This window comes from Aquila chrysaetos, chromosome 4 (assembly GCF_900496995.4).
Source record: "Aquila chrysaetos chrysaetos chromosome 4, bAquChr1.4, whole genome shotgun sequence".
NCBI classification, from domain to species: domain Eukaryota; kingdom Metazoa; phylum Chordata; class Aves; order Accipitriformes; family Accipitridae; genus Aquila; species Aquila chrysaetos.
In genome coordinates, this window is record NC_044007.1 from 71,474,315 (window position 1) to 71,499,750 (window position 25,436).

Consider the following 25,436-nt stretch of genomic DNA (forward strand, 5'->3'; position numbering starts at 1 on the left):
AGTGAACTACAAAATTATCCATCACCAGGCCAGAGATACATACTGCTTATAAATCCCCTCTTCCCTCACCCAGCCCTAATCATAAGTAGATACTATTGTCTGTTAGAGTCCACATACAAATTATGCAAAACAAAAGCAAACAGAAATTTTGTCAGCTAAATCCTATCCCAACTGGAGTCGGTGGCAAGACTCCCATAGACTTCAAAGGCAGCAGGATTTGGCAGGGGTTAAGCGTTCCAAATGGCATTCAAACAACAGATGGACATGCACTGTAGTTCAAAGGCACAAGACATAGCTTGTGCCTGACTTATGTTAAAATCTTATCCCAGCTTATATAATTGTGGAAAGACCACCACTTCTAAAAGTGGTGCATAGGCCACAGAGAGCCTCATGCAAGCCACCATCCATCTGCTGTGAAACTGTGGTGAAAGTCAGCTTACTAAGATGAAGAAGAAAACCAGTGAAAGGTGGCTGGAAGTGGTCAGAGGATGCCTATGCTCAGCAGCGATCCAGCTGTCTGCAGCAGATGCAGGGGAGCAGGGATGCATCCCCTCCATCCCATGTTTCAGTTCACTCCAGTCATGAATTTATGCTCAGCATTTCACCCACACTACAAAAAAAAAAAGTGCGTTTGCTCACAGCCAGTTCTTGCTTGGCCTTAGCTTGCCATTAAAAGACTTGCTTTTATTTTGTGAACTTGTAAGACTTGTTCTATTCTACAAAAATGAACTATTAGGATCTACATATTATTGATGAAAATTTGATGAACAAGCATGTTCACATACAACTGAAATGGGAAATTCAGAAATTTAAAAGAAAGCAACCACTTCTTATTGCTCTCATTTAATCTCCTGGCACCTCTCCAATTTATTCCATTTTACTAGCTTTCCTACACACTCTGAAAACATTGTTCATGGGTTTGTTTTCTCAGTTTTCTCCAAATAATACTTATATAAAATCATGTGTATTCAAAACTGAAATCTTAAGATATCACCTATCCTGTAGAAAGCAATGTCATGGCATTTCTAGGAAAGCCACAAATTTCATCCTGAAGACAGGAAATGCCCTACTGAAGAGGAAGAGTTTTATAGCCTTACGAGTGGGTTAAAAACACTCAGATGGGACTAGAAATATAGTGCTAAAGGACCCAGTAAAGGTTTGGAAAATACATTTACATCAAACCCAGCCAACTTACCACCACCCATAGACAGAGTACCCAGGTGCTGGACTACACAGGCTACAGGCGAAGAGGCATCTGTGCTGGCTCCAGGCAGAGCCAGCTTGGACTCAGTACCCAAATAACCAGGCTCACATGGCAAGTGTCCAACTGGCTCAGGTGAGTATTAGCTCACTGACATTTCATCTCCATTACACTTTTACTGTGCATTTTTATAGTGTGATTTGCATATGTTTTGCATTATCTGTATTTGTTTTTCACAGCCACCCAGTATCATTGTCCTTCTCTGCTCTGCCTCCTACCACCACAGATAACCAGGAGTCCCTCGCATAAATGAAGCGGCATTTGCAAAGCAGTGGGGGGTAGGGTTGAAGAAAGCTCTGTAACATCTCCATGGAAGAAGAATACTTCATTGAAATTGAGAGACCCATTCAGTGAGCATAAATATGAACTTCAAGCAGTTCTTTGCTCTGATATTCACATCAGCTTTGCTGTATCCTCTTTTGTAAGACTATTCTCATATTCCCAATGCATGGAAGCCAGTTCAAAGGTACTCCAGGCTTCCAAAGAGTAGCCCAAACTGCTTCAGAGTTACCATTCAGCATCTTGCCAGAAAAATAAAACAAAAGGGTCCTTTTGTTCTGGATGCCTCTGACTGAGAAATGACTTTGCTTTACAAGTCCCTATTTCACATTCTCTCTGAGCACGCATAGTTTGGAAGCAAAGTGCTCTAAAAACAAGAGAGTTATTAAAGGCTCTTTGGCAAACTGACAGATTCTATGCAAGCAGCCCTGACAGCAAAACATTTTACCAGCAATTTGACGATTACACTTTAGAATTGAGGGCTAATGCAAGTTTTCATTCAGAAATAGTTACTCTAGGCATTTTCCTTATAACGGTATATTCCAAAATGTAAATTGAAGATGAGTATTAGAGGTTTATCATGCAATAATTTTCCTGTCCTTGTAGATAAAGTATGTCTTAGACAAGCTGTCCAATGAGGTCTTATTTAGGATGTAATGAAATCATTGTTACCCTAGAGTTCATGCCCTTGTGCTTAATGTAACATGGATCTAAGCCACCTTTTGCCCCAGAAGCTGTCTCACACCGCAGCCGGATCCACTCTGGCAAAAAAAACCAAAAAAACCCAACAGATATGTTACAGCAGCTTAGGATCTCCTACAACACTGACTGGCAGTGAAAGACCACAGTGAAAGAGCTCTCACATTTCCTGCATATTTCACCACTGGCCCTGCAAAGAAAGTCAAATGTAAGGCTGCATAGATAACATATTTCTTGTCTTGGCCATGGAACAACAGCAAACATGAATGCACAAAACCTCACAATGCTTTTGTTTGTATTCAGATCAAATGAAAATTTTCAACAAATCCAAAATTAGATATATGGGTTTGAGCACTTAGAAAGAAATGAAGGATGCGCATAAATACAAAAATAGAAAGCACCAGTCATTCTCTTTTATCCAATATCCTCCCGTGCAGAGCCTTTCCTTAGTCCAAGGTAAGTTAAACCCATTACATCCCAGTAGAACGGCTCACTGCTTGTGTATCAGCTTTTCTAGGGTGGCATAAAACTTAAGACAGAGTTTCTAGTTCTGCCATTACACATGCGCTAAAGTAGATGTATGAATCAAAATCTTCATCCTCTCAGACAACATAAACACTTTCTGTCTTGCTTGATAAATAACTCACTTTTCAGTGTGACAGAGCTGCAAAACCGGAAAGATAACCCAGCTCAGAATACTCCATCCTTGCAGTAGCAGAAGGCAGACATGGATTCAGACCTTTCAGGCAAAAGTAGTATTTCAGCTAATGTCTTTTGTACCTCAGAAGAAGGAAGTGTTCTTATCATCCTGATATAGTTAGTGAATTGTTTTTGTTGGTTCCCCCCCCCCACAACAGAATTATCCTGGAATTTTTCTGAGTCAAACCTATTAGATCAATTTAGTCCAAATTTACAAATAACACACAAGTCATTTACCAAATATTCAGTCTCCTGGATTTATTTTGCACCTATCTAATAGAAAATAAGCAATGCCTCTTCTCTCCCCCTTTCCTCCCAACAGTTGGAGAACAGACAGCAGAGTATTCCACTTCTTCAACTTACTGTAATATTACCATTTTAAAATAAGTCTTGACGTTCAAAGATGATGGTGGGAAATTACAGATCTACAAACGCCACAACACTGTAATTGCATTTTTAACGTTCATTCACAGAAAGTAAATAGAACTGGAAGGAGATTTGCAAGAGCAGAGGCATTAGCAAGTGGCTATGAAAATGGATTTTATATCGAGAATGCTAAGTTTGGTAGTGGGGTTTCTGCAAAGGGACTAAAGCAGCAACTTAAAGGCACAACTGAGCAAACCAGTTTCCATTTGTCAGTGGTTAGGCCAAATGGTACAGCACAGAAGAGAGTAAAGGTTAGTCTTTAATGGCTTTATGGAGATTCAGTACTTTTCCTAAGTTGACTTCCTATTCTGTCCTCAGCAAGTGACTACTTGAGTGCTGAAACTTCCACACATCTACTCATCATCTTTTACGCTTCACCTGGAAAGAAGATCTCAGTCCCAGACAACCAGTTACACTACAGTTATTCAAGTACCAGCATATCATTCAATGAGAACCAGTTTTTGCATAATCAAAACTGAATCCACTTGTGATATTTATGCCCTTTAGTTCTTCCAAACTGCCTTGAGGAACTGAAGGATAATTAGCATGACCAATACCAAGAGCTTCTATCATCACAGAGGAAAGCAAGCTATAAAATTCATCTTTATACAAAGGCTGCAAATCCTCCATATATCACAGGTACAAGCATCAAGTAGCAATGATGGTACAAGGTACACAAGTGTGAAAACAGCCTACGTGAACTGTTCAGTATCATTTGGCCATGGTAGAGTGTGCATTGTGCTGTCCATGGGGGAAAAATAGGAAATTGCATCTGCACTGAACGATTTATCTCCTCCTCAGATACCCATATTCAACTTCATGCACTCAAGTTGTTCTCTGGAGCACTGTCTACTAGAAAGTCCTCTCTCCTCGAATCCCACCCCCAGTGGGAACAAAAGGGGCACTGTTTAATAGCAAGCTCTCTGAACAGTGAAAAGTTTTCATGTATTTGAGGTGAGGCTGTGGGCCTCAGGCTCTCCTAAACATCAGAGAATATCATGAATCCTAAAACATAGTTTTGGAAAGATGAAGAGAACTGTTCATTATACTGTTCTAGACTTTGATTTTGTTTAATTTCTCCTGCCCCTTCATAGCGTACATGAGAAACACTGGAACAGAGGAGACTGTGCTGACAAGGGCCAACATATGTACAAATAACTTATGAAATGTAAAATATTAAGAGAGAAAAAAAGGAAATGAAAGGACTTAATGAGCTGCAAAAGGGCTTTTACTGCCAGTGGTCAGATTCAGCATGGCAGTGATGAGGAAAAATATGTTCAGCTCTCTGCTCAACAGCAGTCAGACATGTGGAAAAAAATCCTAGAGGATCTGAGAAAAAGCAAAGTCAATCAAAACTAACGATAACACTGTGCCTGACAGTGAATGGGAGCAATTCTGTAGCACCATCCACCCTTTTGGGTTTTATTCATGAGCTGAAAATGAACAATCTGGGTCTCTCAGCAATAATTACCTGCTTGTGATGTGCTGCGTGCACCCTGTGAGGAGACACGGAGTTGGACAGAAGAAGAGAAGGAGAAAGCACCAATGGAAAAAATCCCAGTGTTTCTTCCACTTCAGCAACAATTTCAAGCTGAAATCTGATTCTTTTCACAGTGAAACTTTTTTTTTCAATTTCAAATTTAAAAAAAAGTAATCTAATTGGCTACCACAGTTATGACTGATTTTTTTTTTTTTTTTTTTTAAGCACTAAATTGTTTTGGTGACATTTGTGAAAGTCCTTTCTACAAATGAGAACGTATGGCACTGAAGGAACATATCCACCTCCCATTGGAAACAGTATTTCATATACCTTTTTTTATCATAGAAGGCCTGTACATACACTCATTTTCAGATTATCTTCAGCATATCAGTGTAAAAATGAGATATTCCTTATTCTGAACCACTGGCTTGACTTGGATCCACTTCCATAGAGTTGTTTGGCCAAAACACACCTGCATAACAAGAGGCAGCTATCCTCAGCAGAGGGACACCCTGCCCCTGGAAATGTGACATGAAGCAGCATGCCTGCCGCTCTGGATGTGTGAAAGCAATGTGGCACTTCAGGAACCCTTACAATATTTCTGACCTTGACCATTCCACCAAAAGGCACTGTGTCAGACGCAGCATGAAAAGAGTTCATGCAGCTGCATAGCTTAAACAGGTTGTCCCCTTATTTATCCCTGTACAGCCTCCCAACAGCAAAACACATGCCCTTGCAGCCACAAAGACCAGCTATTGTAATTCTCTCCGTATTGAGTTTCCCCGCAGGGTCTTCCTGCCTCGCGTGGTTAGCACGGCATGCAGCAGCGTGTTGGCCATGGGGACAGAGCCGCAGCGATCGTGTTACAGCCACCCAGCACAGTGCCCCATGCTTGGGCAAAAGAAAGCCTTCAGAAGAAAAGCATTATATAGTTTTGTTCACCACTGGTTGCAGAATTACCTTTTCTTAACACCCCCTCATTCCTCATTCAAACTAACACAAGGGAACATTAAGTAGGTTTTCCTCCAGGTAAACACCTTCCCTGTAAGAGGCTCTGTGTGCCTCAGCAGGTCACAGCTACCCTACACGCAGCTCCTGTATGCTCAGCCAGCCTTCCAGTCTACAAACATTTTTGCCTTTCAAAGGGGTTAAACTTTAACATCCTTTACGTATCCTCTCTCCTCTCCGGCCTCCTGCCTTCAGAAATCAGGTAGAGAAAACCCGTAGATCTATTTCAACATGACTTACCTTCCCTACATGAAAAAACAGTATGTAAATCAGTATTAGTCCCAACCACAGTATAATTGCCATTACTCCTGGATTTATTGCGATTAGTTAGTTCAAGTGGGTCCAACATTCATGCATTTAGCATCCAAGGCTCACAGCAGTGAGCGCACTATGAGCACACAGAAATTAACACTAAGAACTGTCAATACAGCACCCCTTCACCTCTCTGCAGGTCTCAGATTGGAGTGTTTCACAGGAAAAAGTTGAATGCAGCTCTGAGGGCTCACCTACATGAAAAAAAGCTGCTTCCACAGGCCTCATGTAAAAGCCCCAGCTTGTAGACCATCCCAAAAGCTAAGCCTCCTGGCAATCTCTGCAGTGCTCACTAGCTCTGTTTAAAGTAGCAAGGAAGTTAGTGCAACCCAAACAGGGTAGAACATCGAAGCAATTGGCACTGAAGACACTACATCTACCTGTAGCTGGGGTATTTTACTTGAAACTACATTTTGCCTGTTTCCCTGGACAGGAGTTCCCAATGCAAAAGTGGTACCAAGCTGTTGAAAGGGACCACCAATACCTCCTGTCCCCATTAGAGGCTGAACCACACTTGGAAAGAAGTTTCTTGTACAGCCCTCTGTCAAGGAATCTTGTTTGTACACACCAAAACCACTTTGTGAACCAAACCAATTAGCAGTGTAAGTGGGGACAAGGAGGGGATTCAGTTCAAAATTGCACTGCAGCTCCAAACAAAAAACTAAAAGAGCAGTCTCAGGCACTACAACTATGTAGAAACATCTTTTTGGGGGAGCCCAAGTTCCCCTAACAGTTAGTCTGGGTTGGGAACCCACAAACCTTGCCAAATGACAGCCGAGAGGCAGTGCTACTGGATGCTGCCTTTCTGGACCACTGCTATCTTTCTTTCAGAGACAGGTGCCTAAAAAAAGGAATTATTACTCTTTCTCTCTTCAGCTTCAACTCCACAAGTCATAGGTTTAAGTGCTGTTCAGGTGTAAAACCTCAGGCTACTGGAGGTGACATCCATCCTAAGGCAGCTGCCCAAACAAAGTGTTTACGTACTGTGGGAACAGATAAAGATCCCATAGTGCATGTAGGAAAGTGGCTGGGAAAAGCAGCGTAGATTGTTCCTCCCTTGGGAAAAGCCAAACCCATTCCTGGCGTTGCCTTCTGTCAATGACCCAGGTGCACTTGGTGGAAAACACAGAAGGATGGAGAAACCCAATGTGTAGGAAATTTATCCTTGAGGGAAAAAACAAACATGATTTGAGTTGTGTGTTATAGGAAGTACTACAGTAGGAACCACTTGAAACACCAGAGGATGAGACTCACAGGGAACAGGGCAAGCATGGGGATGACCCAACACAAGCTGGTCTTGGCAGCCAACAACCCAACACGCTGTCTCTCCTGTTTTGAGTGACCACCTTGACAGACAAAGCAAGTCATCAACTGTTCTTATGGACATTTGAAAGGGCCCCATGACATGTGGAAATCATATCTGTATGTACGTCAAGGAACAGAGGATAGTGGTTAATAAGGATAGATAAACCTGACTGTTGGATGTAAAGATGGTTTCAGCATGTAGTGTAAATTGTGTTGGTGAGAGGGAACTTCAGGCATAAGAAATAAATAGAATGGAAAGAAAAGAAAGGTATGGGATAGAAGGATCAAATATTGTAATGCAGCATAGGTTAGGTAAGTAAGTGGAAAAGCGTGATTAGGACACAGAAATGAACCATATATGAATAGGGCAGTCAGAGGATACTTAGATATATCAAATAACATAAAACTGAAGCATGACGCAAACAGTATGGAATAAGGTGTGGGGATTGTACTGAGTCTGACTGGGATGGTGTTAACTTTCTTCATAGTAGCCCATATTGTGCTGTGCTTTTTATTTGTGGTTAAAACAGTGTTAATAACACACCAATGTTTTGACTACTGTTGAACAGTTCCCCTAATGGAAGTAAGTTTTATCATAGACTGATTATTTTAAGAGACTTTTAGGTCAGGAAAAGAGCACATGAAGGCCTTGAAGAAGAAAATAACGTGAATCAGTACCTTCATTAGCTGCATATCGTATACCTTTCGGATCCAAATTTTCAAAAAGCCTCATACTGTGGGACATAACCAACTAAGACTTGCAAATCCCCCAATGCACACACACGTATTTTGCATTCATTGGAGGACACACGACTCATTTGTGGCATTGTTTCAACAACCAATTTCAAAAAACAAATTCAAAGATGATCTGGGAAAAAAGCCTGCCATTGTCCCACAATAGTTACTATCCTTATTAAACACAATTCTTTAAAAAAATGGGGCAACTGTTGTATGGGGCAACATTGAACAATGGATCCCTGGCTGTCGTCTCCTCTCCCCCTCCCAAGCATCAAATATTGAGGAGAAGCTTTTGTTTAAATTGCTCAGTTACTGCTGAGTTGTTTACTGACCTCTTAAATTTTATATTACAACATGCTGCTGTGGTAAAACTGTGAGCACAGACAAAAGAGCTGCCTTAAAAGTTTCTCCCCCCCCCACCCCGCCATTGTATAAGGAGAACAATTCACCAGAAGACCACCTCAATTCCATATTTGTAAAATGAGGAACAGCTACAATGGGCTAGAAATGAATTATAATGAGGCACAGTGCTCCACTTGAAGGGTAGCTGCCTTCGAGTACACCAACCTGCCAATTACAGCTGCAGAAAACATTCAAGACAGACATGTGAGAGCCCAGAACAAAAAGGAAATGAGGATATCTCACTGACCCATTGCCACCTCTGCAGCAGGGGTAACATGCACACTTAGGGTTAACAACAGATAGGGCAGGAGGGTCAGAACAACCTGTTGCTGGTTTTTTTTTTTCTCTTGGAAGAAGAATATGCCATAATGAAGACAGGAATGCCTTTTATCGTAGATAAGTCTGTCTGCTTCTCATATATGCTTGCAAATGCTAGGAACCACCAAAATCCCCTTCGGTGGAATGCCTCCCTGCTCCCAAATGAGATCAGCCCACAGTGCTGCATCCCAGAGTAGAATGATCCAGCCTGAAAAACATGAGTCACTACACTTAAATTCTTGACAGTTATTACTACTGTTATTTTAAATCATAGGACTTAGTGCAATCTGTGGTTTGTATACAGGAGGGAGGAATTATTTAATGCGCTTGGGAGTGGACTTGGACTCAGTCTAGTCAGCTTCACCTTAGTCCCTGGGAAGGTGATAGAGCAACTTATCATGGAAAGCATTTCCAAACACATGAAGGGCAAGAAGGTGGTCAGAAAAGGTCAGCATGTATTTATGAAGGGGAAATCATGCCTAACCAACCTCATCGCCTTCTACAATGAGGTGACCAGCTTGGTGGATTTCATTAGAGCAGTGGATACTGTTTACCTTGACCTCAGTAAGGCTTAGTAAAGCACCAAGCTGTGTGGTGCAGTCACCACACTGGAAGGAAGGGATGCCATCCAGAGAGACCTTGACAAGCAGGCCCACGCAAACCTCATGAAGTTGTCCTGGTTTGGGCCAGACTGGGCAAATAAGAGGACTCTATGAACACCTTATTAGCCACATAAAATGCATCAAAGTTAGAAGCAAGTCACAGGAGTTACTTCCAATGAATGCTACAGTTCAGATCACATTGAGACTAATTCATTGCTCCATTCTAGAATAAACATGAGCAAATATTCAGAGTTTAATCACTGGAGCCACAACACCATGGGAGCAGAATCAAGACTGATATATCTCTTTTCAGAAATATTTCCAAATATCTTATTTCTAACAACAGTAAAATATTGCAGCATCAGCACTAATGATTTCCTTCTTCAGAATCTAATGTTGATTTGTCTTATATTCTGCAAGTACCCAAGCTGCAATTCGTCAAGAAGTTTGTACTAATACATTGTTATACTCCCTAAAACGATCTGAAATTACCTTCATGGAAATTGTTATGTTGCAGTGTTAAGAAACTGATTTTTTTTCTCCCTGTTTGAGATAGAAACAAATACTCTGTTCATCGGTGAGAATGTTATTGTGAGGCCATAAAACACCTGACACCACATACCCGCTAAAGGGGAGGTAAGGAGAGGAAGATACATCCCTACTGTGACTTGTAATCCCACTGAACCCCGACACAGGCCTTGTGCTCAGAGCTGAAGGCAGATACCAGGCTGTTACTCCAGGGCTAAGCCCTTCAAGAAGAATGAGGAAGGAAAGGGAGGGGGTTAAAGCTAGGCTTTTTCTTTCTTTTCTTTTTTGTGAGGAGCACACGTTTGTTCTTTCACTGGACAGTTTATACTAAGTTTACTAGAGAAGTAATTGACTGCTATGGTTATAAAGGAGTCAAAAATGTATGCAGAAATCACACTATGAAACCTATTTCCCTGCAGCTTATGTTAAATACTGTATCTTAAAACTGCTGTTAAGCCCACCTAATTTTTTTTTTTTTTACAAAATAATGGTATGTCCAACTGACATAAAGCAGACTGCTCTGATCTCTGCAGGTGCAGCAGTGCTGCACATCTGACTAGAGCAGATACAGCTACTGTCAGGGAGATGAGGGAAGAGTCCATGTGTAGCGGTATGGCTCTACAAATTCCCCAAATAAAGCAAACTATGAATAAAATCACTTGCTTTGTGAACAACAGCACCCCACTCCACACAACATCTGGCCTTAAACAATGTGTTAGGAAAATGCAAAGATGTACTGTGGAATTATTCAATTTACTATGGGAACACTGACTTGAGAAATTCAATTCAGGTTAGCCTTGTATTTGGTTTCAGTAGTACTCACATTATTCCCTTAAAAAACAGTAAGGGAACATGGCTTTAAAGCTTCCTGAAATGGGGATTATTAGTAAAATAAAAATTCTCCTTTAAGAATTTCAGTGAGTATCTTTTTTTCTTGACTATCAAGGCAGAAGAGAACAGGAAAGCAAGAAAATTGGGGAGATAACTTTGAGGACAACTCTTTAGCTTGCCTGTAAGAACCAAAGCACTGTCATAAAATATCATCTGTGGATCTGAAGATGCAGGATGAAAGAAAAAACCAAACACAACAGTCTTCTGATCTTCAATTTAAAAAAGCTATTGGACACTTTCACATCTACTAGAGACTTATTTTTAGTGGACAATGTTTTTTTAGGAAGATTCACTTAAGTGAGAGAAGGATATGCATGTGTTTGAAAATACAGCAGGACTAAGTTCCTTATCCCTGCTGCCTTAAAAAAAAAAAACAAAACAAAAAAAACCACATCATCTCTGTAGTAGAACTAATAAAAAGGAAAAAAAAACCACCACGAAAAAAGCCTCAAACTAACATTAGAATGTTTCCTCTCCAAAAAATGTCATGATTTATAGAAAGGTGATTTCACTCAAGAAATAATCACATGCATTGCATTATACAGATTAATGGGCTAAAAATAATAAGTTACTGTGTACACCATAGAGAAAAGACACTGTGCGCAAGTGCGGAACAGATCTTGCAGGGGGGATAGGTTTTAAACAGTGCAGGGTGGAACAAATTCTAAGCTTAAACCAAAGTCAATAATAATTTATACTACCAAGTACAAAACCTGATTGAAACAGCACCTGGATTCTAGATCTCATCCTGGACAAGTATCAAAATTAGTATTGAACAGAAAAGGTTGTATTGAGTATCATGATGAAACCATAAAAAAAAAAAAAAAGAGGATTCTATTATACTCAGTTGTGCATGCATGAATCTAGAGTAATGGCTGACATTGATGTTATTTTGTACATTTGAGGCTTAACAGGGAGTGGAATGGGAAAACACAGAATGTGAGGACTTTCATATACCTTTGATAGATTTTGTAGTTAAGAGGTGCTTTATTATGAGGCTGTGAATGGACAGACAGGAACAGCTATTTTGCAGTCTTAGAAAACTTAATAGCTATGTGCTAACACTTGTTACATTTACCTCAGAAGATGCCCAGGAAATATATTATAATATTGCCAGAAGGGAAGCGAGAAAGGATTACAATTGTTTTCCTGGTACTTCAGAATGGGAACAAAAAGAGAAATGTGAACTGTCTATTGGGGCCCTCAAGTATACTATATAGCACCTGTCAAAACCAAAACAAAACACAAAATTCAGAACATTCACCTCCTCATCCCCAAATACAACCTGTCCATATATTTTGTAAGAACTGCTCTGTTATCTAAGGTTGTAATGGATCTACTTCTTTCTCCTTATGTCTTGTTCCAGGGTCTTTTGGGAAAGCCATAGTAAATTTTAATAGGTTTTGCCTCATCTCCCAGGCTGCTCATTGAAAAGGCAAAGACTGTGGTAGTGTGGATGCAACTTACATCTTCAAAAAAATAATTTATACTTATTTATTGTAAAACAAAGGATGTTGAGGGCTCTCATCCCCTCAGCAGAGGGAAACTGGCAGCAGCTAGCTTGAGACGAAACCCTGGACTGTCTCTTTGGACTAAATGAACACAAAGCCTGCTCTCATAAGTCATCTCCCTTGCTTTAGGTCTGCTGACTGCCACTGAGCAAGTCATTAATAGTTATGATCTATGCAATGGTAGAATCACATGGATATTTTTCAGAAACACAGGATAAACTCTTTCAATAAGCCATGCCATTAGGAATGACACCAAGTTACAGCCAGTTTTGAAATTTCTACTTAGAACCATTCTTGTTGATACACCACAGCATTTAGAAGTCCTAATCACAGGCCCAGACCCCATCATATTTGATGCTGTGCAAACATGAAACAAAAAGATGCCAAAACTTCACAGTCATCTTTTGTAGCTGAAAGAACTTTACACTTCCAGTTTTAAGAGCAAAAGGTGGCTTTTGTTGCCACACCAGAGCAATGGAGGTATCAATGCTTGCCTTCCTCCTACCAAAGCAATGCTAATCTGTTCCTGTTCGGCACAGACTGGCATTTAAGTAGCATTCCTAAAAATCAGGTTTTGAAACTAAAAACTGATATGGGATCAGACCATATGACTTAGGGAGACTTTTCATACAGCAACATTTATGTACTAAAAATCTCAAGGTCACTAGGATCTCCAAGACCTGGTATTGATAGAAAAGATTTCTTTTACACAAGGAATGGCATGCTGTGTTTAATGCAGCAGAAGCCTGGTACTAACATTCCTCTGCCTGGTACATACACTCTCCCCAGATACCACTTTCTTGTGCACTGACAAAAAAGGAGAACTATGGTTCCTGTGGTGATGGTCACAGAGCTTCCAAAAGAACAGGGAAGAATTACAGTTTTTGTTTGTGGATATATGGTTTTTGGCTGATGTAGGTGAGGATACATGCAGGTTGTTAACTTCCAGAAAATACATTTGACCTGTACAAACACCAATATATGCACCAGCTGAGGGTTTCCATGGCTCAGAAATCCACATATATACATTATGCTGCATTGGCCTTCAGAAGCCTGAAGTGAGTTTGTTTTCTTAGAAGTTGAAGAATATTTTGAATTTGAGCACTCCAGCAATGCTCAGACTGCTGTATCCCATGCCACACAGAACTGGACAAATTCTCCACAGAGAGCTACAGAACAGCTGCAAACTGTAGTCTTGCATGGTAATGGGAAACTGAAGGAGAAATCTGGAAAATATTTTGTTCACACATCTAACATAATAAATTTCTTTCAAGGTTTTTTTACAATTTCTTATGTGACTAGCTTTTCTCTGCACTCAGACAATTTTTTATTTTACTCAGCAAAAAACTGGATTCAACTGATTGCCTGAGTCTACCGAAAATACATCTTAAGGTTCCAACAGAACACGTAAAATATTTTAGTCTGAATAAAGAATGCAAAAATTACTGTTCTTGGGTAGTACAACGGTGTATGTAGGACAGTAAGAAAAAGGACTCCAAACAGAGTTGTAGAAAAGTTATTAAAAATGCAGATCCAGAGAGTTACAGTCTGAAGGATCAGATAAAAACAAAGCAAATGAGACAGGTACTAGTCTGATAGCAGAGAAGTTCACATATTCATTCCTAGTGCCCTGGCTCAATACACCTCCATGTTTGCCACTTTGTTCTCTGCTTCCTCTATGTTCCTGCTCCCACCATAGAGAGTATCCCAGTCCACTTATGAAGTAAGACACAAGAAGCTGGAGGGCTCCACTTCAGTTTTTCTCTTGCTGTCTCCATCCTTCCCTTACTCCTACCATACCACCCTCATGCTAGCCATGTCAGAGACTTGGCCTATAGCAGCCAGTGAGAGCACCCTTGTAACCCAGGACAGCTGGAAGAAAGAGCAGGTACATGTTCTAAAACCTCCTATACTGGAATCCTACACCAAAGCTCCTCCTGTATTAGGTCTTCCATCAGCTACTGCAGATGCCATGCAGAGGAAACAGAGCAAGGCATTGCAGGAGATCCAAGGTGCTGGTGAGAATAGGGAGATTTGTGGAGGAAAACAGCAGAGAAAATGAAACAGAGAAGTATGCGACCCTCCACCTTTTTTTTTGTTTGTTTGTTTGTTTCCAGCCCGACCCAGTCATGATCATCCTAGGTTGACAGCCCTGTGCCACTAAACTCATGGGGACCTCATAGCAAAGTGGTTTTGGGGCATGGAAAAAAGATGGAAGTCCAGTGGATCATATGGGACAACCTTGCAATATGAATGTGGTCCTTCGATTTGCTGCTGAAGAGCCCCATTTTAGAGGCTTTTATATGACACTTACCACACTCTTATAGAAGCACCTATCTAATATATTGTATTTAAATCTTTTCCCCTCAAAGTATACATGTTCTAGCAAAAATCTTGTATTTTTATTCCAACAAAATCTGCATTTAACTTTTTCAAACGTGGGATTTCCTTGATTACAAGCAACAAGTAGCATGCATATTTTCATGAGGAAGTACTATTCTTACTAGGAAGTTTTCATAGATACGTCCCATACTCCAATCCATCTTGAGGACATTATTCTCTCTATACATTGTCAAGCTTTATTTAATGTGTTAAAGTTTATCTATAGTCATATCACAATTTATAAACAGTCTTTCATGTGGTGATCCCTCAGAAACTTAAGACAGTACACAGTTTCAGGTACTACAATTAAACCAAAACTTATATTCTACTTTGACATCGAACTTAGTGTTATATCTTTTTTTTCTTACTGCCCATTATCTAATGAACCATTTTAACAAGGGACTCATACTGTTCTCAGCTGATGTGTAGTTTACTACTACTAATTCCATTTAAAAGTTAAATCACCTTTGAAGTGTCAGCCTGGATATCAAAAAGCAAGAGTGCTTTCTTTTATAAGTTTTTGTTTCCAGCATACTTGAGGAACAACAACAACAAAAAAAGAAAAGAGAAGGGGATTAACACTTGTTTACATTTGTAAACCAATTAAAAATAAATCTTATGAGCATATTAGAATTTTATTATTATATAGTCTAATCAGATCATACTATTGTCTACAATGGTTGCCTAATATTAGACAATTAGTTGGTCTTACAACCACAAGGTTCTGGGTTGAAATTTTGGAATAAATGTTCTGTCAAACATACTGTTTTCTAGAAGTTGAAATCCTTCAGTAATATGATAGTATTTTGTCCAATAGCTTTTGTGGCTTCAAAATTCTATTTAATCAACTGGACTCAAGACTGAAAATCGACCTTTTGACATGAACTGATTTTGCACTGTCCAAAGGTGTGTTTTTCCTTCAAGCACAAAATGACAAATTTCAAAACCTCTACAGGTTTCATAAAGCTGAACTAGAATCATCCACATTGCTCCTCTATAAAATGTCTGAAGAGACCTGATTGCAAGTAGGTTTTCTAACTATTATATCTCCTTAAACTCATAACTTAAACACTTCAGCAGTCAAAACATTTTACACCTGAAGTAGGCATCTTTGCTCCCTATCCTCATCTCTCTCAGTAAGAAATTACCTGTATTTTGTAAAGGAACGACTGTGTGGACTAGCCTCCTTTCTCTTCCCTAGCTGCATTAGTTTTCACATTGTTCTTCGTTCTATTGTTCCAAGTACGGTCTGAGGAGGATCAGCACCTCTCCAGCAATCCAAAAACTGATAAAATCAGTCCCCAAGAGAGAAGCAGAGCAGGTTGTTTGGGGGAAACTACTAAAGGAACAAAGCAAGCACCTCACGTGGTCAGACTTGAGATGTCTTAAGAGACCTTTAAGTAACTACAGATGTATCAGTCTGCATATCCAGCCTGTATTTTTGCCTATGTGTATATAGACACGATTCTGAACTAACACACATAACCTACAGGGAAGATTTTAAATTTTTGAAATGCTACCAGTTTGAAATGAAGCAGTATTGTAGTACCTAAATGACTACATTCCGAGGTATGCATTTCAGATTTGAGAGTATCCAATTCCCTTTTCCAGATACATGCTGTCTGGATTTTTTTTTTTTTTTTTTTTTTTTTAGTTGTTTTTACATAGATTAGTAGGATTTTTGGCAATTCCAGTACAGCAAGAAGCTCAAGTTATTAGTTGCACTTGTTCACAGGGGTGGGGAGGAAACCTCTTTTGTCATACCACAGAAGAAGGGATTACTGATGAGGCTAGATTTACATAAAGCAAGGAAAGTATTTCATCTTTCAAGAGTGTCACACAAGCCAGTGATTATAAATTGGACTCACAATGTGTAGAATGACCCTCAGATCAGAGCTAGTTCTAAAACACACCCCACAACTTCACTAATAAGTCTTGAAGGGAAGAAAGGTTTAAGTGCTTTAAAAGCCAGCAAAACAAAGCCAGTATGTTCCAAACACAGTATTCTAGGTCTGGAAAGGGCATCAAGGTCAACTTCTTATCACCAAAGGCAAACCCCCAAGGTAGTCTTCTAAAAGCAGATGGTGATCCTTAGACTGCAGCCACAGATGATACTGCAGAAGAGATGGATAACACAAGCATTATGGTCCTATGAAACTCCAGCCCTTACAATACTCATAATTACAACAGATATTATTCCCAAGGTAAAAGATGCAACAGCACTGTGGAAACCCACGAGGCTAGGTTATAAATGAATGAAATGGCCTAAACAGTTGCTCTACGGCAACCCCTACAGCTTTCCTGCCATAACGACAGGTACAGCCAAATGAGCTCTCACCATTTGTAGCTGGCTTACAAGTCTTCAAGCAAGCTGGCAATGGAATGATAGTGAAAAGTGGGATATGAAGTGATAATGAAGTGTGATATGAATGATAGTAAAAAGACTGATATTAATTGGGAACAGCAGCATTAGACTACATAGGGCAGTGCTATTAATTAAGAAGTAGATCCTACACAAGGTCTACACCTTGAGCAGGAACACAGTATTAGATGAGCCGCCACACTGCCCTAAAAATAATTCCTCAGTCCTACAACCATAGTAGCAACTGCAAGGATAAAGAAGTAGAGAAATTCTGCAGTGACATCAAAAGACTCTGGTAGCTGCTTCTCAACAGGAACAGACTCTGGATGGCATCCATCAGCTCTTCCCCAGAAGCACAATTGTACAGCAAAGTCCATGCGTGCCAAGTCAAACAGTAGAGTGACTTGTGAGTAAGAATAACACAGTAATAAAATTGGTTTTGTCCATTCATAAACCATCAAGGTGATGCACAGCCATCATATCGGCAGATGTAAACTGGATGAATGTTATCATCATTTCAGAAAGTGCAACTCTGCTAAGAAAGTAAACAAATCAATATTGCAAAACCTATAAAGTAGCAACACACAAAAGCTAGACACTTCATTTTCTTCCTCGGAAGACAAACCTATCAGTGGGACCTCCATTTGCACGGGATGGTGTGAGCAAGACATAATGCCTAATCCAAACCTCTTTCAATATCCTCCATGGAATTTCATTCCCCTTAAATTTCACAGCAGTAACAGCATCTCCATTCATTTTGGATGCACTTACCAGAGAACACAACTGTCTACCCCACCCTCATCCACACAGACCACCAGCTCATCTAAAGGCTTTGGACTGCCTTGGCTACATTTGCTCCTCTTATACATCTCACCTCGCTGTGTATCTAAGCAGCTCTGAACAGATACCATCTGCAAACAAAGGAACATGTTACCCCTTTCCCCAGCAAAGTGGAAAGTGTTTCCCCAGCCTACACTGCCCTCCAGCCCAGGAGGGCCATATTCCTTGGTTTAAAAGGCCCATCATTCTGGATGAGAAATTTCAGGGTGGGGGAGTGGTGGGGTGTGTGCGTGCACAGGATGTGGGCTGCAGGTGTGCAGCAGGCTAGACACATTTTTAAGTACAAGTAGAGTCATTAACTCTTACGATCATCACTGACCACCAGCGTATGTGTTGGAGAAGCCACTTTTTGATAGTCTTGTACTAGCTTTGAGTATATTTCCCGATACACTGCTTACAAGGCTTGTGGACAACTGTGAAGCACTTCCAAATAGGCTGTTACAAATAATTCTGAATAACTGTCATTCAGCAAGCCTTTACAGACATTGTTGCCTCCTTAGAAAAGAGATTGACTGAGAACATTAAATCGATACAAGCCCAAGCTGATCCTTGGCTTTAGCGTGAGATTGAAAATTGGCCTTCAAGCGGTTTGAACACTTTTCTACTTCCTTCAAGGTCTGTGTAGCACTGACCAACCTTGAAAATTCTTGAGCTGCTCTAGGTCCTCAATGATATTACCTGAATATTAATTAGTAGGTCAGATAGCAGAAAGTGTTTTTCTACTGAAACCATTAACAACAAAGTTTTACGCTGTCTGAGGTCCTCTGTCTGCCTTCCTATACTCCTTGGCAGCAGCCAGAGAGTCCCACTGCCGTGTCTGACATCTAACAGCTTTAAGCAGCTGGAAAAACCATCTTTGTCTGAGACACTTCTGCTTTGCCAACAACGAACGTCTGCCTTCAAGTCTTGGAGAGAGTTCAAAAATCCATGACTTTAGCAAGATTAAGTGCAGAATCAGCCCTCCATGTCTGCTATTCCAGAAACATATAGAAGATAGGTCAGTTTTGTACAAGCAGGTCTACAGCAGGTCTTAGCTTTTGTCTTCATTTGATATCATGCATTAAGAACAGAGAAGCAGTACCATTATATTCTAGCATGTTCCCATTATATACAGAAGTAAATGCACTCATAGACAGTAACAAGAATTACCACTATAAACCAGGAGCTAATCTGTCAGTCACAAGAAGTAGGATTATTCTGATTAAATGCAGAAATTCTCATCAACACAAACCACTTTAGGCTTCCATGATTCTCAAAGATTTAGGGTATGATTCCTTTCATCCTAAATTAGATGCCTAAAATAGGTCAGATCAATCTCACCCTAGCTCTACCTATTTCTATGTAGTAACTATACAGACAGCCCAAGGTGCCTAGTTCAGACAGATAAACGAAGCTAGGGGAGATTCATCTTACTCAGGATGCCTACAAGCTACCAATAAGCTCGCTCTCTGCAGAAGAGCCCAAGATATATCAAGAAATGTGTTTACATTAGGAAGCATCAATCCTGTAGAAACTGGTGGAAAAGTCATTTGAAATGGTGAGTGATCGTAGCTTTACACATCCTAAAACAGGAACAATTTAAAAAATGGAGAAAAAAGACAGAACACCGAATCAAAATAGCAAAACAAGAGCAAAACCCACCTCCCCACCCCACTTACCTAAAGAGACACATTTCAAAGGCCTTAGTTTGTTAACTCTCACAAAAACAAAACCTGAGAAAGTTTCGCACACAACAGAGAGGCAAAACCATTTAAGCTAAGGGACAATACTGGCAGTAAAACAAATACTAATAAACTGGCTTTGAACTTGCCTTTGCTAAAAATTAGAAGGTTTCTAATTTCCACAGGAACTCAGCTGGGGAACAACCAGCTTATAACAGGGCAAAGAGCCCTGCTAAATTGAAGACTGACTATGACAGCCTTCTCAAAGGGATTTATATACTACAGCAGCTGTGATGGCAAGAGAAAAGACAGGATGACTCAGGAGGTCCCTTCCAATCCTATATTCCTAATTTAAGTTTCTACTAAATAGCAGAGGTCACACTGATCAAAGAGCAAATAGCACCAGTGTTCATGTAATTCAAGAAACAACTTCAAATCTCTCCTCTTCTTCCCCCATCTCACCCACATCTCAGCCCCCTCAGCCTTCCTCTGACCCTAAGCCACTAGTGCCACATAGACTAAGTAGCCCTATTATTTTCTTCAAATAAATCACCTCCGCCCCGATACTGAAGAAGGGCAAAGAGAGCTTCCAATCCCTCTTTGTTCATTACCACAGAGAAGATATATACAGCTACCTAACAGAAAATAATTTTAATTCACCCCATCAGCACCATTATTTATGCACTATATGATAATGCATTTCAAAGCAGAAGGATAACACAAATAAACCACTCTAGTAAAACACTTCTTTCAGGAAACCAGATATTATTTTATATATTTATGATATCTAACCACAAGATATAATCTAGGAAACACATCCAACATCCATTTACAAAGCAGATATATCTTACCAGATAAGTTTACTTTTCTCACTCCAACAGAGCTCCACAGCATATGCAAACTTTAGTGCTGACTGGTGGGCACCAGCTAAGAACTGGCTGTAATGAGAAGAGAGCTTTCACCTGGGCCTTTCAGGAAGGTTCTCCTCCTCTTTGGCAGGGTAATCAAACACCACAGTTAAAAAACCAGAAGAGCAGCACCTGTGGAGGTGGCACTGACACTCAGAAAAACAGATCCCTAAAGAAATTTTCAAGGGAAGCCTGCATACTTTTATGAGAGTGTATGTTACCTAAGTAAAATAAAAAGCATATAAAACAGCTGCAATGTCTGCACTGAGGTGTGAACTACCATAAGAGTGAAAATACTTACAGAAATGTTCTAGGAAAAAAAAAAAAAGTTTGAACATTCATATAGCAACATTTAAAAAAAAAAACCAAAACTCAGACCAACTCCCCTCTCTGGTGAGTGGACAGCAACCAGAAGCATGCCTAATTCTCAAATCCAATGTGGCTAGCTCAGGAGAGGGGTGCCATGCCACCGCCATTCGTTTTGGCACTCCCCATTGCACTGCTTTACACTACATTCAGGAGGGAAGAGGCAGGACTTGAGGTACCTGTGGCTACATGAAACCTGCACGTTAGGGAGAGGCACCTGCAAGGGTTGCTAATAATAGTGGTAGAAGATGTCCTATGTGGCAAAGTGCAGTAAGTGGGTCTGTGCTGTCTGGCAGGGAAAAGAGCAGTGGGATGGGTTGAGGGAAATGTGTGTTGGTGTTGGTGGGTGCAGGGGAGTTTTGTGTAGTGCGTGGTGTTAAGGTGGAGGATACTGAAGGGGATGTGTTTATGCAGTGCAGCAAAAGGTGTTTGAAAGTCCTGTTTGGGCCTGATTAAAGGAAAAGTTTATTCAGGCAATTACTGAGGGAAAAAAAGTCACTATTCAATGGAGTAGGAAGTGACTCAGGACAGCAGTCATATCCTCTAACTATTTTTGGTGAACCCAGATTGGTTTCAGTGACCAAAGTCACTTTTTTTTCCATTAAACTCTATGATGGAAAAACTACAACCATTCAGTCCCTGTTGTAGCTGGATCCTGGACTTAGTGCTCTTGTGAGAAGATGATAAAGGACAATTCGCCTGAGTTGTTATTGCAAGGGGAGCGCTATTTGCATAACTAACCTTTCACCTGATTAAGTGCTAAGAGACTCATGGGGGTAAATCACTGAACCTAAGCAACTTATTGAAAAAGTAAAGAAAAACAGGAGGCAAAATTAAGTGGCTTTATATGGTCCCCTTACAGGTTGAAGGTAGTCCAGAACTCAATGAAGACTGTACTGACATCAAGGGAACCTCATTATGAAGAAAGGACATGATGTTATAAATGGGAAAGGACAAGTAAAGTGTTCCCTCCAAAATGCTGCTGACCCTGGTGAGAAGGTATATACTGACTATATAGGTTATTTCTGAACAAATAATTTTTCCAAAAATACACTGTTTAAAGTTTTCTGAGATGCTAAAAAGAATCAGTGCTGCTCTTAGCCAAGCTCTTCCCCACTAATTGCAATACAGCTGCTGTTAGCCAATTCCCCTGGCCTCTGCAGCTTCCACAGTGATTTGAAACCCTGATAATGTTTTTTATTTTGTTTCTTCTGTAGACAGAGGCAAAAGCATTTCCTTTCCAACAGCATGACACAAGCTACAGACAGCCTGACGCCAAAGCTTTCTGCAGATCAATATATTTAATGCATTTGAACTCAGTAAAATCTCCCAGGCTAGTCCAGGCTTGCTTGAGGAAAAAGAAAGCCAAAAGGCTAGAGAGCTGTGTGGATATGGATTTAATATTCAATTTGCTTACTTAAAGATCTCTCCATTTTAACAGAAACCCATTTAAGTTACCTTAGGTTGTAATTTAGAGTATTTTTCTCAAAAAGTTTTGGTGAGTATGGAGAAAAATTTAATTTAGTAGGTTGAGTCAGATACACTCAAACCCCGGCTGGCAGGAGGTATGTTTATATGCATAAAGACACAACAGTGAATAAATCCCAAAGACTGTGGGAACAAAAATATTATCAATCCCATCACACCAATTCCCTTTCTCCCCATCTCCCAGATTTATTTTGTCCACTTGAATATTGCTCCAGCCACTCTGGCCTTTCCCACAGGCTTTCCTTGTTTACTTAAGATTCCTCTCATTTTCATTAACCTTCAATCTTTATTGCTACAAAGCATCTTTTTTGCCCATCAATGAAGTTTTACTGCCTCTTAAACACAACAGCCAGAGGCAATCACACAAGTGAGGAAGCCAGTCGTTTTCCTATCAAACCCATCAGAATTGTTTTCCATCCATTCAGCCTCAAAAATTCCCCAGGGATTCCTGTTCACTCTACCTTCTTCTCCCCTCCCACTCCACAAAACTGTATATCACAAAAAAAGGAATAAGCCTCACTAAAACAGCTGCCATGCTTTTCAGTCTTATTTCATATCCATCAAAAGCATGATTATGTATTAGGCTAGGCTGTAAAACTCCATAATACCACAGAGCAATTGCTACCTTGCTGTCAGTGTTTAAAAGGTGCTAAATAATGGTACCCCAAGTTCACTATTTGTCTCGCAAAACAGAAGCATTTTTATTGCTTACAATTGGAAGAGCAATTTAATAAACTTCAGCTCTAGGTATAACCTTGGGTTGCCAGAAACAGTGAATAAAATAACATCTTCCACCTTAACATAGTATTAACTATGATGCTCAAATACACATTGCTTTAAATGCAAATATTAATTATTTCATGCTAATATTTCAGCAAGAATGAATGCAATTATTTCATCAAAGCAGATGCAGTGGGAGGTAAGCAGGAAAAGGTAGCTGTTACTGGTTTGTGGGAAATAAATTGAGTCTTTCTCTCAGTCATTTTTTCTTGTATAGATTAGGTGGTTAGAAAGAGAAATGTTGCCTTTCTGTCACATCAAAAGGTCTGGCTATGGAGTTCCAGACCACTTGTGCTGCTTTCCTGAATACTAACAGTCCAGGTTAACCTAATAATACTTGCAAAGTGTTTATAGTAATTTTTATAGGGTTTTTATTGAAAATCTGGAAAGTGAGAATCAGGGTATATGATACAATCATTAAATTTAACATCATTTATTTCTCTCTCTGAGTGCATCCCATTCTGCTACAAATCTTCATCCTGGTACATTACAGTGTTACAAGAAAGTAGGGTCCCTGCCACAAATTCCAGGACAGCCTGACTCAAGCAGCTCTTGGGTATGGCACTTTATTCCTCTGTAGCAAATATATGAGGGGAGCAGGTGAATTATATCACCTGGGCTCAGCACAGCAGAACAGGAGAAAATTACAGGAAAAGCTTCCGTGTCTGGTTTTTGCACAACGTTGTCCTGTGTTTGAAATGGCATAAACCAGCTGTGGGTATTTCACCCTGTGACCAGGTCTGCCTGATGCCATGTCAGAGGCATTGGGCAGCAGCCCAGCTCTCTGCATGTTCTCTGCTTACCAAGTCAAATTGCAGATGGGCTGCTTCAGCCAGAAGCTTTACATGATGCCTATCAAAGTTCCTAAAGAACTCAGTGATCAAAAAACTGATAATCCCCTCCCAGAAAAACTGTCTTCATGCAGGTCCTGAGGCCTCTCTTGGCTTGAGGTTCTTGTGACGGAAAAGTTTAGCCTGGAAGCAAGTAAGCAATAAAAATTCACACATCCATTCACATCACAATGCTAACTCTCGTCTGCATAAAATTCTCATTGAATCAACTCTTCCTAGCCGCTTGCCCCCTCTATTCAGCAATGCATAACAGAATATATGCATTTTAGAAAATAAGTCTGTTGTTCCTTGTGATCTACAGAAAGCAAGTTGTGGCCATGCTTTCTGAAGAAATAGCCGTAATGTCACATAACAGCTGCGTGCTAAAAAGGCAAAAAGATGTACTATGAGATACAAAAAAAGGACCTTTTCTACCTCAACAGGACTCCCATCTGAGCAGCAAGGTTTCTGTTTTGAACTTGCATTGTCAGGGATCTCAACTGTAATTTTTGTATCCTACACTACAGGCCTCAAAATTTGCACATGATTTCCCAGTCCATGAAAATGTCTACTCTGTCTCTTAAATTTAAATATGCAAATGTAATGCAGTAGCATCTAGAGAGTCCAACCAATACTGAGTCAGGCAGAAGACAGAAAAAATACTCTGCCTGCAAACTTGTACTCTTTCATATGCCAGTAGTGTAGGTAAAAATTCCAGTATAGTCCATCGGCATATGGACCAGAGGCCAAATTCCTCTCTGCTGTATATTGGAACGGCTCAGCCAGTTGAATTCAAATAACCCGTGCCATTTCATTCCAGCAAAGAGTTTGCCCCAAGGATCTTGCTAACACTTTTGATCATGAACAGTAAAAGGGCAGTAATACTCAAGCTCAAACGAATTAACACACTAGGTTTCTATGGCTCAGAAGAAGCAAAAGCTTTTCAATTTACTGTGAAAAGAAGGCATTTGTCTGATAAATGAAAAAAAAAAAAACAACCAGAATGTTGTCAAAATAAGCGTGTATATGATGGTTCAAAAATACAAATTATTCACTGCTAAGCATATGCAAGGCGAAATATTATGGATAGCAGGACATAGCAATGCTTTTCTGGAAGCTTCTCATGAGGCAGGCAAATGCTGATCTCTTTAAACTCCGACTCACACAAGGAAGCCCACTGAAATCACCGGGACCATGCACCTCGCTGTGAGGTGACCTACACCTGTGCTTCCCAGTGCAAGACTAGAAACCTCAACCATCTTAAAGGGTAGCTGATACTACACTTATTTTTTGTACCCGTAAAATGAGTTACACCAAGAGACTTTCAACAATAGCAAGAGGTGAATAAGACGGTACAACA